We start from the raw sequence: 13,261 nt of genomic DNA on the forward strand, positions 1-13,261 counted from the left end.
TTTTCCCAGGCAGCGGGCGCTCTGTGTGCGCTGGATGCGTTGTGCGCGGTGTGTGCGCTGTGCGCGCTCTGAGCGCGATGCTGTGTGTGCGCTGTGTGCGCTGTGCGCTGTGCTTTGCGCAATGTGCGCTGTGTGCGGTGTGCTCTGTGCGCAGTGTGCGCTCTGAGCGCGATGCTGTGTGTGCGCTGTGTGTGCTGCGCTGTGCGCAATGTGCGCTGTGCTCAGTGCGCTCTGTGTGCGCTGTGCTGTGCGCGATGTGCGCTGCGCTCAGTGCGCTCTGTGTGCGCTGTGTGTGCGCTGTGCTGTGCGCAATGTACTCTGTGCTCAGTGCGCTCTGTGTGCGCTGTGTGTGCGCTCTGTGCGCTGTGCTGTGTGCGCTGTGCTGTGCGCGCTGTGCGCTGCGCTCTGTGCGCTGTGCTGTGTGCGCTGTGCTGTGCGCGGTGTCTCCGCCGGCGCTGCGCGGGTTGGCTGCGGGCGCGCTCCGGCCGCGTTCCCGAGCGGGATGTGGGATGCGGGATGCGGGATGCGGGGTGCGGGATGCGGGATGAGGGATGCGGGATGAGGGATGCGGGGTGCGGGATGCGGGATGCGGGGTGCGGGATGCGGGATGCGGGGTGCGGGATGCGGGATGCGGGGTGTGGGATGCGGCATGCGGGATGCGGGATGCGGGATGTGGGATGCGGGGTGCGGGATGCGGGATGCGGGATGCGGGATGCGGGATGCGGGGTGCGGGATGCGGGGTGCGGGGTGCAGGACGCGGGATGCGGGGCCGGGGCCGCTCCGCGCCCGCTCCGCCGCAGAGCTCCGCGCTCGGACGCATTTGCCGCACGGGCGGCCGCAGGGTCGCCGCTCGGTCGGGCCGGCTCGGGGCCGGCAGAGCGCGGGTTAAGCGCGGCCGTGGCGGCGTTTCCTGCCCGCACTTGCCGTGGCCCGAGGCGGTGCCGCCGCCGGAGCCGGGCGAGCCGCGCCGGGCCAGGTGGCGGGCAGGCACACTGTGTTATTAGGCAGCACCGAGCGCGAAACCTTGATCTTCAAAAAAAACCCCAAAAAAAGGCCCCTAATTAATCCCGCGCATGAGAATAAATGGCTTTCCACATCAGCCAGGATGGAAAAGGCACCTTCCAATTTGGTCAAGTGATCCCTGCTATCCACCGCTTTCAGGATCGCGTTGGGAGCGTCGCTGTTTGTGGCACTTTAAACGCAAGACTTCTTCTTTTCTTTTCACTTCAATTCGATTTAAATAACAACAACCACGAAAAGTAACAATGGTCTCAGTGTGCTCTATCTTTAGGAAGTCATAAACGTCTTGACAAAGAGCCCCGTGCTGAATCCCGGCCGCCTCCCTGTGCGGCTCCCGTGGAATCGATGGAAACTCTTCCATCATCTTCACTCCGGCCCAGCCCATTGGAAAGTCCTGCTCTGAAGCCATCCTTAACGCTCCCTACAGCCCTTTTTTTAATTCAGGGTCCAGGTGGCAGATTGAAGGATATGTACTGAGTTTTCTCATATTTCTGAAGAGCTCTGATTCGGACTGGACTTGTTTTATGAAAAGAAAAGGATTCTATGAAAAAATAGCTGTCTTTTAACTCATATAGGACTTGTCTAATTTTGATTTATAAACATTCCCAGCAGAGAAGGCATCCTTGTCCAAATAGTCTCAAGGTTCATAAACTTCATCTAATTTTATGATATAGTTGTACAGTAGTTTCAAGGACTCTTACTGTCTAGAGGGCTTGAATCCATCTGATTTTATTCATCCCAATGGTATCTGCTTTTATCCCTAACTAAGATTAACAATTCTGGCATTATAGCAATATGGAAAGTTCATCACATTCGTGCAGTGATTCTACCACCAGCTGCAGATCCTTCTGAAGTTTACTGTGTAATGAATTTAAAACATAAATAGCAACAAATGGGATAAATAATTTCTTTGCCAGAATTGGAGCAAAGTTAATTCTGTCTTTATAAATAACTTTTTATGCTGGTGGGTTTTTGTGAACCTTTCAATATTTAATTAAATCACACGGTTTCTGGATCTTTCTTTTGAACATGTTTTACTTAAGTATTTATAATTTTTAAACATTTTTGTAAGCAGGTATAAATCACTGGAAAAGAAAAAGAGGAAAATGGTTTTAGTTTTACAATGCAGATAAGAAGGTATTTTCTAACATCTAAGAAATAGACCTCAGAGTTGCTTATTCAGTATCAAGAGTTATCATTCCCAAGGATATTTCACATTATTATAAAAGAGGGATTTGTTATTGGGATGTTGTAAGCTAGGTCTGAGCTCTTTATTTTCTGAAAGGAGTAGAGCAGGACACCTTTTGCTGAGGTGAACCTGAATGTTGTCAGACATTGCAGATCTCCCAGGTAACATTTCCTGAAGTGGAGTTTTTAAGAATGACTAGAATTTGTTCTCCTCCAAGCAGGGTGTTTACTTTCTGTGTCCAGTGTTCTCCAGATAATGTGCAGTGCTGCACTTACCTTTTGAATCAAGAAACTTCCTTGAGCATTTCTTTAACCCGTGGGCTTTATTGATTTGAGATGTTAAAAAAAAAAAAAAAAAAAAAAAAAAAAGTATGGCAAAACTTTGGTTATTATAACTAGATCTAAACAAGAAAGACTAACATCAGTTTTGACAACAAACAAAACCATTTTTTGTTCTATCAGTTTTGTTTAAGAGATTCCAATTTCAAACCAAACACAACTTGTGGTTATTCTGTCAGATATTTATATAGCCACTGGGGCGCCATAGTTATGCACCGCATACATCATTGTATTTTTAAAATGTACTTAATGAACATTTTTTCTTTTCTGGTAACTACTTCATTGCCTTAAATGAATGCATTCCAATAGAATTTGTAACAAATGAGCACTTTGTGTTTGCATTAATGCCAAACACGTTTAACAAATTTTTAACAAGGAACACTGGCAAAAAGCCAAACTCCTAGAGGGACACTGAAGGAATGCTATAAATTTAAACTAGATTTTACCTTTTCACTCTGCTCAACAAGTGTCTTAGGTGTCTTTGGCATCTCAGCATTGAAAATTTTCTATGTAGGTTGGATACAAATTTATGCCTTAATTATTTTTCTTCTTGGCCCTCCTCACGAGAGATTTCCATGTCGATGTAACAGGCTTTAACAGGTTACTGTGTTCTTTAGAAAGTGAGAGGTGGGTTTTCTTTCTTTCTTTCTTTCCTCAAGAGTTAGGCCAGGAGGAAGCAGCAAAGCCAGTATTTATTGTTGGGGCTGTAATGACAGGGAGGTTCAAAGAGCTCCTGTCATGCCATTGTCACATCCTGTTGAGGGACCCGTACAGGGGCGAGCGCGGCAGCAGATCTGTGCAGATCAGTTGTTGTGCTGAGCTGCAAATACCTGGGCTGTGATTGTGTTTGCAACTGCACTTCAGGGGCAGGGGAAAGCAGCCCACAGTGCTCCCTCTGGCCCCAGCTCTGAGCTCACACAGAAGCCACCAACAGATTTTTGGCTGAATCAAACTTCTGGGGGGTTTTTCAGTTGTTAAGTTATGCCCACATGGTACATGTCAGTACAGACCTTGGGAATCACCTACTCTGTAATACATGTTCATATTAAAAGTGTTACAAGTAGCTCCACAAACCACATGCTTGCTCTTTACTTGTAACTTAATATATTAATTTAATTTTTACTGTGTTATTTCAGTTTTAATCAAATGCAGGAACTGAAAAATAATAATACTTAGCACTCATCCAAGACTCTTAAGGCACATTACAAACATTAAGCCTTGCAAATTCCTGTGAGGAGCCTGATGTTATGCCTGCTGTAGCAAAGAGCAAGTTAAGCACAGAAAAATGATGACTTTTTCCTTAGTCTCACAATAGGCTAGTGGCAGGGACAGAATTTACAGTGTCAGGGCCTTGTCTCAGTTAACAGAGTCATTCTTTTAATGGTTTTGCACAAAGGTGAAAATTGAGAATGCTTTTTTTTCCTCCTTCCTATAATTTGCATTATGTTCTTGCAAGAGGCACAGGCAAATCCCAGGACATCACTTGAGAAAGACTTTATGAGTTAGAGCCTTATTCCAGTGGTTGCAGAAAATGAAATAATTTCCCATCATTTGCTGGTACTCTCATTGCAGTAATGATGAATGAGTCTGGAGAAGGAAACTGAGGAATTCATCCTGACAGCTTTTCCAAGGATGTCACATTATGGTACAGGGGCCTTGCTGTAGATTAGGGAGCAGAAATGGCCCTCACAGGTTTTCATTAATGATATCCTTCTCTGCTAACATTTGGTCAGATACCAGTTCCCTGCAATAAATTGTCTATTCCCTCCCTTTCTTGCTCACTAATTACCATATCAGTTGTTGGCCTTTTATGTAGGTACCATGTGTAACAGGTTAGGAGAGGGCAATTTAAGCCTATGTGAATGGGTATCTGTTTTTGTATCTGGGTGCTTGTTGCAAACATTTGGAAAGCATATGGAGCATAATGGACATTAACCCAGATGTCAAAAATAGCCTGCATTTTACTACTGTTATTAAACAGTTTCCCCTTTAACCCCTTTGTGTTTACCCACCCTCTCCAGCTTGTTTCTGCAAATCACTGCTGAGAGGAAAGGATTGGAGGTAAAAAGTACTAATCAGGCAGGTGTCTTTATCCAAAGGAAAAACAATCTGAACAAATATTTGTGGGCTACTACACTTTTATACCTTCACATCCTTCTGCTGCTTTCATTGACTGGTATCTAGCAGACTGACAGAGCTGCCAGGCTCATAAGACATTAATTTCAGCTGCACCACTGCTGAATTCAGGCCCAATGCATGTTACCAAACTTTATTTCTGTTTTAGAGGTTCAGTGGATTTTACCAAGTACAGCATTGAAGAAACAAATATAAATTTAATTTACTCAGCCTCAGTTTGTATTTGACAGCAATATCCTTTTATATATTTATTTGACTTACTTGAGAAATACTTTGCATTTCCTACCTGTGGTGAACAAGTTTTTGTTACACTTCCAATACATATATGGTTTCCTGATGAATGGGTGGGTTGATTAAATGGGTGAGGTTTATTTGGGGGCTTTCATTCTGTAGTAAAATCCCAATGAAAATCTGAGGAGCAGGCTGGAGAGGGAGTGCATTTTGTACTTTGCTGCTGTTCCTGAGATTGGACACTTCATTCTGGGTTCTTATTTCTTCTGAGCATAAAAGTGTTAATTGCAGAGGAACTTCAGCTTGTAAAATAGAAACTACATTGAAGATTTGCTGTGATTATGTTTTAGTTTGAAATACCTGGGCTTTATTGTGCTGCACTTTCTGGAATGTGCTCTCCTCATTAATGTATAGGTGTGCTTGCTCTGCCCAAGTATCTCTTTGAATGATGATTAAGAAATTCTCAGCACACAAAAGAATGGGAGCTATGCACAGTTCACCAAACGTAATGCATGCTCTGCCTTACAGTTTTCATAAAAAGTTTGCAACGATTTTATGTGCCAGAACTAGTAACATGATCTACTTTAGGAACTCCCTGGCTTTCCAGCTCTGCAGAAGTCATTTTTAGACTGTTCAAGGGCCAGATCCAAAACTTGTTAAAATCGGTGGGAACCTTTCCACATTTCAGAGGGCTTTGGATTAGTCCCTAAGTGTTTTAACCAGAAGAATTGCACCAACCTCTCACTGCAAAAGTAGAACTGTTCATCGGTGTTTGTGTGATTTAAACTGCTATGTGTGCTTTCCAGCAAGATCTGAACTTGGAAATAGGAGTTTAAAATAATATGATTGTATATTCTGCAAACGGTGTTTCATTTTACTCACAGAATTATTTATCTGATAAATAGTAGATTCTGAAATTATGAAGGGGAATTTTAGTCAAGTATTTCTATTTGAAAACAACAACTTTTCAGCTGTATACAAAACCCCAAGCATTGTATGGAAAATTCTTTTTCATTAAATGAAATGTTTTGGAAAGTTTTGAGGTTACATAAATGGAAGGGCAATAACAGAGAATCCCATACATAATGCATTTCAAATTTTCTAGAAGCAAAGTCAGTGGATAAATGAACAACTGCCCTCTAAAGGAATAATTTAATTCCTCCCACTCATCTGATAAACAGATAATGTGAATAAGAGCAATTCACTGCTCTCTGCTCAAGAATACTGTGCTGTTTGCTTGCAGCACAACTAAAGTAACAATAAAAATCACTGAGGCCTCACTCTGTAGTCACAATCAGAGTCTCATCCTAAGCTGGTGGAAGGCAGGAAGATTCTTCCCACTGGCTGAGCTTGCTGGCATCAGCTCCCTCCTGTAGTCCCTGGGTTTCAGCAGTGCCAGCCAAGCCAGGCAGAGCACCTGTGATTAGTGGGAGTGTGGCTGAAAACCTCCTAACACATTGCTGTGTGCTCTAACTTCTGCAAATCTGAGCTTCTTGCATCCATAAAACCTTTCTCCACTGTTCTGCAAATTAAAGTGAACTTAAAGTGCTTAAAATATGACAGGAAAACAGTGCTTCAGTTTTGGAGGGCTGGTAGAGGTATTACACATTCCCACCTGCCACGGAACTGAGTGGAAATAAACGAATGATTCCCTTGGTTCCCACAGAAAAATATTTAATTTATTAATAGCATTTCCTTTTCAAAGTTACTGTGCTTGTAGACAAGATCAGAAAACCCACTGTTTACAGAATCACAAGTGCAACAGAATTTGACATCTTAGGAATTTAAAACATTTCCCATTTAGGGGGAATAGTGTCATACAAATCAGCAATAAAACTAATTGCCACCCTATGAATGTAAGTGGGTTCAAATTGAATTTAAATGCCTTACTTAATCCTCAGCCCCTAGAAAAGCATTGTCTCCACTCACATGTATGAGAATCTTGATTAGATGAGAACTAAGATGTTCTGGATGCTTCAGTCATGTTGTTAATTGGAATATTTTTTCCCTTGTTGCAGTTGTCAGAGGAACTAGTGAAAAAGGAAGAAAAATCTGTAGCACTGGAAGGTAACAATGATAATCTATTGCACTGGATCTCCAAACATGACCATGATATCCTGGAGAAGATCACAGATGCAGAAAATGAATGCTAAGGTTGATATCTAATGAAATGCTGCATTAATTAGCATTTTCTCCATTATTTCTTGTAGTCTATTGTGAAATTAGATACTTTGGAAAATAATGAAGGAGACTCAAGCAGAAATTGTAAGAACTTCATTTCTGTCTCTAATGGGTCTTGTGAGTTACTCTGTTTTTATAAAGAAACCATCTGTTCAGAATATAGTTGTTTCATGAAATTTAGTTAAACAGGTTATTTAGCTAATTTTGGTAAATTAATATTGATTTTAATAGGTAATTCAGATTCCCTTAGATGTGGTATCTGCATTTGCTGATTTTACCTAGTCTATTCTAAAGTATCACTTCTATTGCACTAGATTATCAAAGAGGTATTAGTAAAATGCTATATAAGGGTGTTGGCATTAACTTTACCCCCAGTTAGATACAGGCTTTTCCAAAAAATAAAAACAAGCCTTTACCCTCCTCTGTTTTCTTTTGTCTACTGATAAAATAGTATAAATTAAAAACAAACCAAAACCAAATATTGATACTATAACCGGTATTAAGCTCTGGGCCAGGTTGGAAATGAAATCAATTTTTGGTACTAATAACTGATGACAAAGCTTAGTTTTATGAAAATATGGTGTGTGTCTCTGACAATGCATAGGACATCTAATTTGAACATAAATATATGATTATATACAAGATGTATCTATTCCTGGATGGTAAAAGCTTGAGGTGTATATAAATATGTATGTGTGTATATATGGATATGTACACAAGGATATATCAACCTTTTACCATCCAAATGCATACATGTTTTCAACAATAAAAGCTGGGACTCTTAAAGAAACAAACAAAAACAAAACAAAACAAACAAAAAAAGATTGCTGTATGTGCACTAGGTCTCCTGTAAATGTGGAACTGTTTGTTATTGTTCTTTACATTGAAAAACAGTCTCCAACGTGGACCCCAATGAATCTTAGATGTTAAAGAAAATACCAATGAACAAACAGCACTTGAAGGCTGTTTGTGTCAACAAAATGTGTCTAGTAAAATAAATTTAAAGCACATGCAAGGAAAAATAAAAATGTGAAGTCATTACATTCAGTGAGAGACTCTTAACTGACAGTCAGATCTCTGCCACTTCTCAAGGAGAGGTTCCTTCTGACTCCACAAACATTTCCAGTCAGTCTGGCAAACATGTGCAAATGTTTGGCTGTTTTGTTGAGGCATCTTTTTGTCCATGGAAGAAATGCTTCCATGCTGATGGCAGTGGAGATAGAATATCTGCATTTTTAAAGGACAAACAATAAATTTAAGCATGGGTGGCCTTAATCCTTAGTAGTTTTTCTTTGCTGCTGTTAAAAAAAAAAAAAAAAAAAAAAAGAAAAAGAAAAAAAAAAAAGAAATTTAATGGATACTCCTAAAGTCTTGCACTGAATTTAGAATTTTTTTTTTTCAAACCTGTGGTGCAATTAACCCTAAACATCCTACATGAGCCATACATAGTAACCCCCTTAAAATAATTGTCTAGAGATGATATTTTATTTATTTGTACCTTGATTCTAGGTGCAATCAAAGAGCAATTTATTCGAGCAGGAGTCCTGCTGGATGTTACTCTCTTCAGTAAATAGAATAAAATGTATAGAATTAGCATAGCGTAGATAATCTCAATTTCATTCATGTTTAAAAAGTTTGTCCTTTAACTATCAATGGCATTTTAGATCTTTGTTTTTGAAACAGCAAAGCTTTTGGGAGTATATTTAGCACATATGACAAATGTTGCACTTGGAAACTCAGACAACAAAACTGGTTTCTCATGACAAATTTGTTGTCGCAGTAGGGGACAATCGTCTGTGTCTCTTACAATCAGGTCTTTACCTTAACTCTGCAACTGAATACTTGAAGTAGGATATAAACTAGGGGGAAATAGGGTCACAGATACAAAGCTGTATAGTTAGATATTTATATGTATGTGCCAATTTTGTCACAGATATTATTTTAGGGGCATTTTTGCTCCGCTCATGTTGGTATGAGTATTGATCTAAACTTTTATCAGGGCCTAAAAGTTAGCCCCTAAAGAGGAAAATTTTGTCTAACATTGAGTTTTTCTTTCTTGCTTTGCTTTGTTGGTTTTTTTTTCCCTCCTTCTTTTCATTTCATGTGATATTCTATGATGTTTGGAGAAAATCTTTTCATATCCTAAAATAGAATCTCGGGGTTTACAATAAACACTGTGATGTTGGGAAGTATTTATTTGAGCAATGTTTGGTAGATTTTTTTTTCCCCCCTCCCCTCTGAGTGTAATGAAGAAAACCAACTTTTGCTTAACATTTAAGATAATGGTTATTATTTTAATGTGAGATCAGTCTTGTACTGCACAGTCTTTCTTTCATTTAAATGTACAGTATGAATTTTGTATTTAATGAATTTTGTGTATCCAGTATGCACGTACCTGCACATTGACTTTCATTTGAAAGTGGGTTTCAATTTACTTTTTAAACAGTGTTTATGAAAAGACCTCAGATGTGTTGACACAAATTATATCCTCAATGTTTCTTTTGTGTGCATAGGGTGACGTTTGAGTGTGATGTTCTGCAGCAATGGGTCAGTATCCCCTATTTACCTTAGATCCTCATTTGATAGTGCTTCTTGTAATAATTTTTTTTCAAGTGAGTGGCATGTTCTGGATTGTGATATTGATATATGGTTAAGGACATTGATATGAAACTAAGGAATTCCTAGAAATTACCAGTGGGCATGTATTAGACAGTCATTGTAATTTAATGTCTTGTAGAAGTGTAAAGTACCAAGGTATTTAGAGTTCATAACATTGTTATCATGTGTATGGGAAGTATTTAGTGTTGATCAGCTTGTTTATTTTCATCAAATAAACTTTTTCTTTCTGAAATCAGTGTTGTGTCATTAAAAGCAGGTTTAATGACTGTAGGAAAATGTGTGAGAGATGTTTTCCACATGGTAAATCTATCACACTCCTTATTTCTCTAATTGCTACCATTCAAAGTAATTTATCTTCCTGTTGTTACTATCACATAAACTGTTTAAAAAAGCATAAAAAAGAAAATGTCTCGTAGGCCCCACTCCCAGAAATACTTACAAGCAACTTTACTAAGGTGAGGAACCATTTTCTGGATTGGGCTCTTAGAGAGCAATATGCTTTTGAGTGGGTTTCTAAAACATAATATTCTTGTGTGACCCTGTGTAATTGCATAGAAAATTACATTTTGTTTATGTACTTTGCTGACCAAAAGCCATAAGGTGTGAAATTCTCTGCACAGTCAGCTCCTTTTTCAGCTGCCTGGTAAGTGGTTCCCCGTTTCCATTATGTTCACTTTTTTTAGAAAAGGAACTTTTGTTGACCAGGAATTTCTTACCTCATAGAACTCCCTGGACCAGCTCAGGGCACACGCAGCAGGAGAATAAAAGGTAAGTAAGTATGCATTTTACTTAGCTTGTTTAAAACCACACAGTCTCTTAGTTTTCAGCTGTTTCTTTAACTATAAATTTGTTTTCTTCATAAGAGAGTGCTATGTACTAACACAGATACTGAGTTTCACTTTTAACTACAGCTAAATACACATTTATTGTGTATTCTACTTATGCCTACTTAGATTTGAGCTGCAATGGTACAAATTGAATAGCAGTAGCTTCTATCTTCTTTCCAGACCTGCACAATTATTTGGAGCAGCTTGTTCTGTGTTCTGTTGGTGTCTGTGTCAGGGGGCTGCCCATCCCACTGGAGACACATTTTTGGTTCTGCTTTCAGTATTGATCACTTCCTGCTTTAAAGGCAGCTCCTGCTTCCCCCCTGGTGCCAGGGACAGTCCGTGCCAGTGTCTTACTGAGGAGCTGGAGAGGACCACAGTGGGTTTGGGGAGACTGTCAAAGGCCCTTAAAGCCTATTTTCTGTAAGATGGGTTTCAGCAAGGGGCAGGACTAGCATGTTTGTGTCTGTGGCTGTTGCAGAGGTGGGGAGCTCCTCAGAGGGCAACTCTGGGTGCAGGAACATCTCCACTACTGTTGAAGTTTGAGTTCATGCAGTCAAGAGCTCCTCCAGCTCTGAGAGAGCCTGATTAAGGATCAAGCTCTTCTGAGCTTGAGGTTTCCTCCTCAGAGAGGCTGTTTGTTTGCTCCAGAGCCAGAGTAGTTCAAGGTTTGAGCAGGCAGAATGTAAGCAGTGGGGGATGCTCAGGGGAGGAAGCTGTGTCAGCTTGCATTTCAAGCCAGCACATCAGAGACACATTTTGAAAGTCCCAAACAGCTCCATGCCAGCACAAGTTGGATAAAGCTGAGCTCCCCCTGCATCCCAGGTTGTTCACACTGTGCTCAGGGTCCAGCATTTGTTCCTGGAAGACCCTCACTAGCCAGCACACACTGGGTTCTGTCCCATGCAGAAACCTGTCAGAACGTACAGAACTGAGTGGTGAAGAAGGGCGTGTGTCACCTGTTGATATTCCTTCTCCAAACCACAAAACTTTTAATAACCAAAGTATTAAATCATTCTAAATAAAGCCAAGTCAGCTCTACATAAGTAACACATTTCCCATTATGAAGTCAGTGGGAGCTCTGCACGTAGCCAGGGCATGACTTGACCCACAGATGAAAAGTAGAGCTGATGAGGGGCTGCTGTGCAGAGTTTCCTCCTGTGAGATTACAGTGATGTTATTTCATGCTCATAACTTTCCAAATAAGATATCTCTTCTTCAAATGCACCTTTTCAAACAAGAGGCAACCTCTGCCTTCATCACAAACAGCCCAGGGCACATTGTTTCAGCTTTTGTGTGAGGCTGGAGGTGCTGGTGCCCACCCTTGATGATGCAGTTGCAGATTTTGTTTGGGTTTCCATTCCTTCCACTCTTTGCTCTTGAAAATTACTCTTTCTTCAGAATGAGACTGCTCTAACCCCAAACCTCCACAGATGCAGGGGAAAAGCAGGCACAGTGCCAGTGCATCCTAAAGACAATGCACTGTATCCCTTTGAAACACGCAGTGAATTTGTGTTACAGACAGTTGTCTGTTCCCATGAAGCTGCAGGTCTCAGGACAAAGAGAAGAACTTTGAACTCCTCCAGTCTCAAATGGAGGCGAGTGTCCAACTTTCAGAAGGCTGTGCTTTTGGTCCTCACCCCAGCAAGGCAGGAGACAGCAGATGTTCTGGCAGCTGTGGCTGCCGTGCTCTCGGGGAGCTGGGGCTGGAGGAGAGCAGCCAAGCTCCCTCCAGATGGAGCAGACAGGCCAGAGGCGAGTGGGAGGCTGCACAAGGAAGTCTGATAGCTCCAGATAGCAGTGCACTGATGACATGTGGCTCCAGAGCACCTAACCAGCCCTGCAGAGGCTGGAATCAGCAGCAATCCCCAGCTAACCTGGCTGTGGGGAGAAGCCTTCTTGCCGTGGGAAAATCGATGGGGAGGAAATATCTGTGCAGAACACATGATAGTGGAGCATGGTAACTACTTTTTATTTGAATGTAATTTGGACAAATGCATTACTCATAAGTGAGTTATCCAGGGCTTGCCAAATATGTGGTTAAACAGTTATTATAGCAAATTACACCATCATCTAAACACCTCTGTTTTGGCTCTCAATTGTCTCCTTTTGCAATGAGTAGTTTTTTTCTTCTTGATTATTTTGTCTAATATTGCTGCCTTTACTGCTTTGGTTACCATAGAAATAAATAATGACACAAACAACAACATGCATACAAGTGAAAAAGAGCATTTTCTGAATTTCACGAGTAGAACACCCTTGTTAATGAAGACCTCGATGGTTGCATAGTTCTTAACAGAGTTCTCATGTCTATTGATTTGTGTCCTCATATGCATTTTATTATGGGCTTTATATTTCATTTTTAACTTCCAAAAATAAAGAAAAACAGCTGAAGCATATTTTTTTTTAAATGGCCAGATTTTGGTTAGAGGTTAACAAAGGCCAAGAGAGAACACAGATCTGCCCCCAAGCTCTTGCAGTTTTGTTTTGTTTTAATAAAAAATCCTTATTACAATGCACAAAGGGTCAGAGAAATGCAGCCATTACAGACCAGGCATATTCCTTGTACAGCTCTCCTGCCCCCTGCACCTTCTCCAGGCATAGATCAGCCAAATGTGTGAAGGCAGGACTGTTGTCAGTCATGATAAGAGTGTGCATTAAGGGGCTAATCCAAACTTCACTGAAGTGAAATGAAAGACCGTTGATTACAAGTAAATTTC

The 13,261-nt window shown here is 40.9% G+C and overlaps 1 protein-coding gene across 2 annotated transcripts in view; it reads left to right on the plus strand.

The window, feature by feature from the left end:
* ERC2 (ELKS/RAB6-interacting/CAST family member 2) overlaps nt 1-9,937 on the plus strand; it is a 390,835-nt gene extending 380,898 nt beyond the window's left edge. For both annotated transcript variants that reach the window (XM_056501857.1, XM_056501859.1), the window contains one exon: nt 6,933-9,937. The gene's annotated coding sequence lies outside the window, so the exon portion shown is untranslated. The remainder of the gene's footprint in view (nt 1-6,932) is intronic.
* The last annotated feature ends 3,324 nt before the right edge of the window (nt 9,938-13,261 follow it).

Source organism: Oenanthe melanoleuca, chromosome 12 (assembly GCF_029582105.1).
Source record: "Oenanthe melanoleuca isolate GR-GAL-2019-014 chromosome 12, OMel1.0, whole genome shotgun sequence".
In the NCBI taxonomy this organism is placed as follows: Eukaryota; Metazoa; Chordata; class Aves; order Passeriformes; family Muscicapidae; genus Oenanthe; species Oenanthe melanoleuca.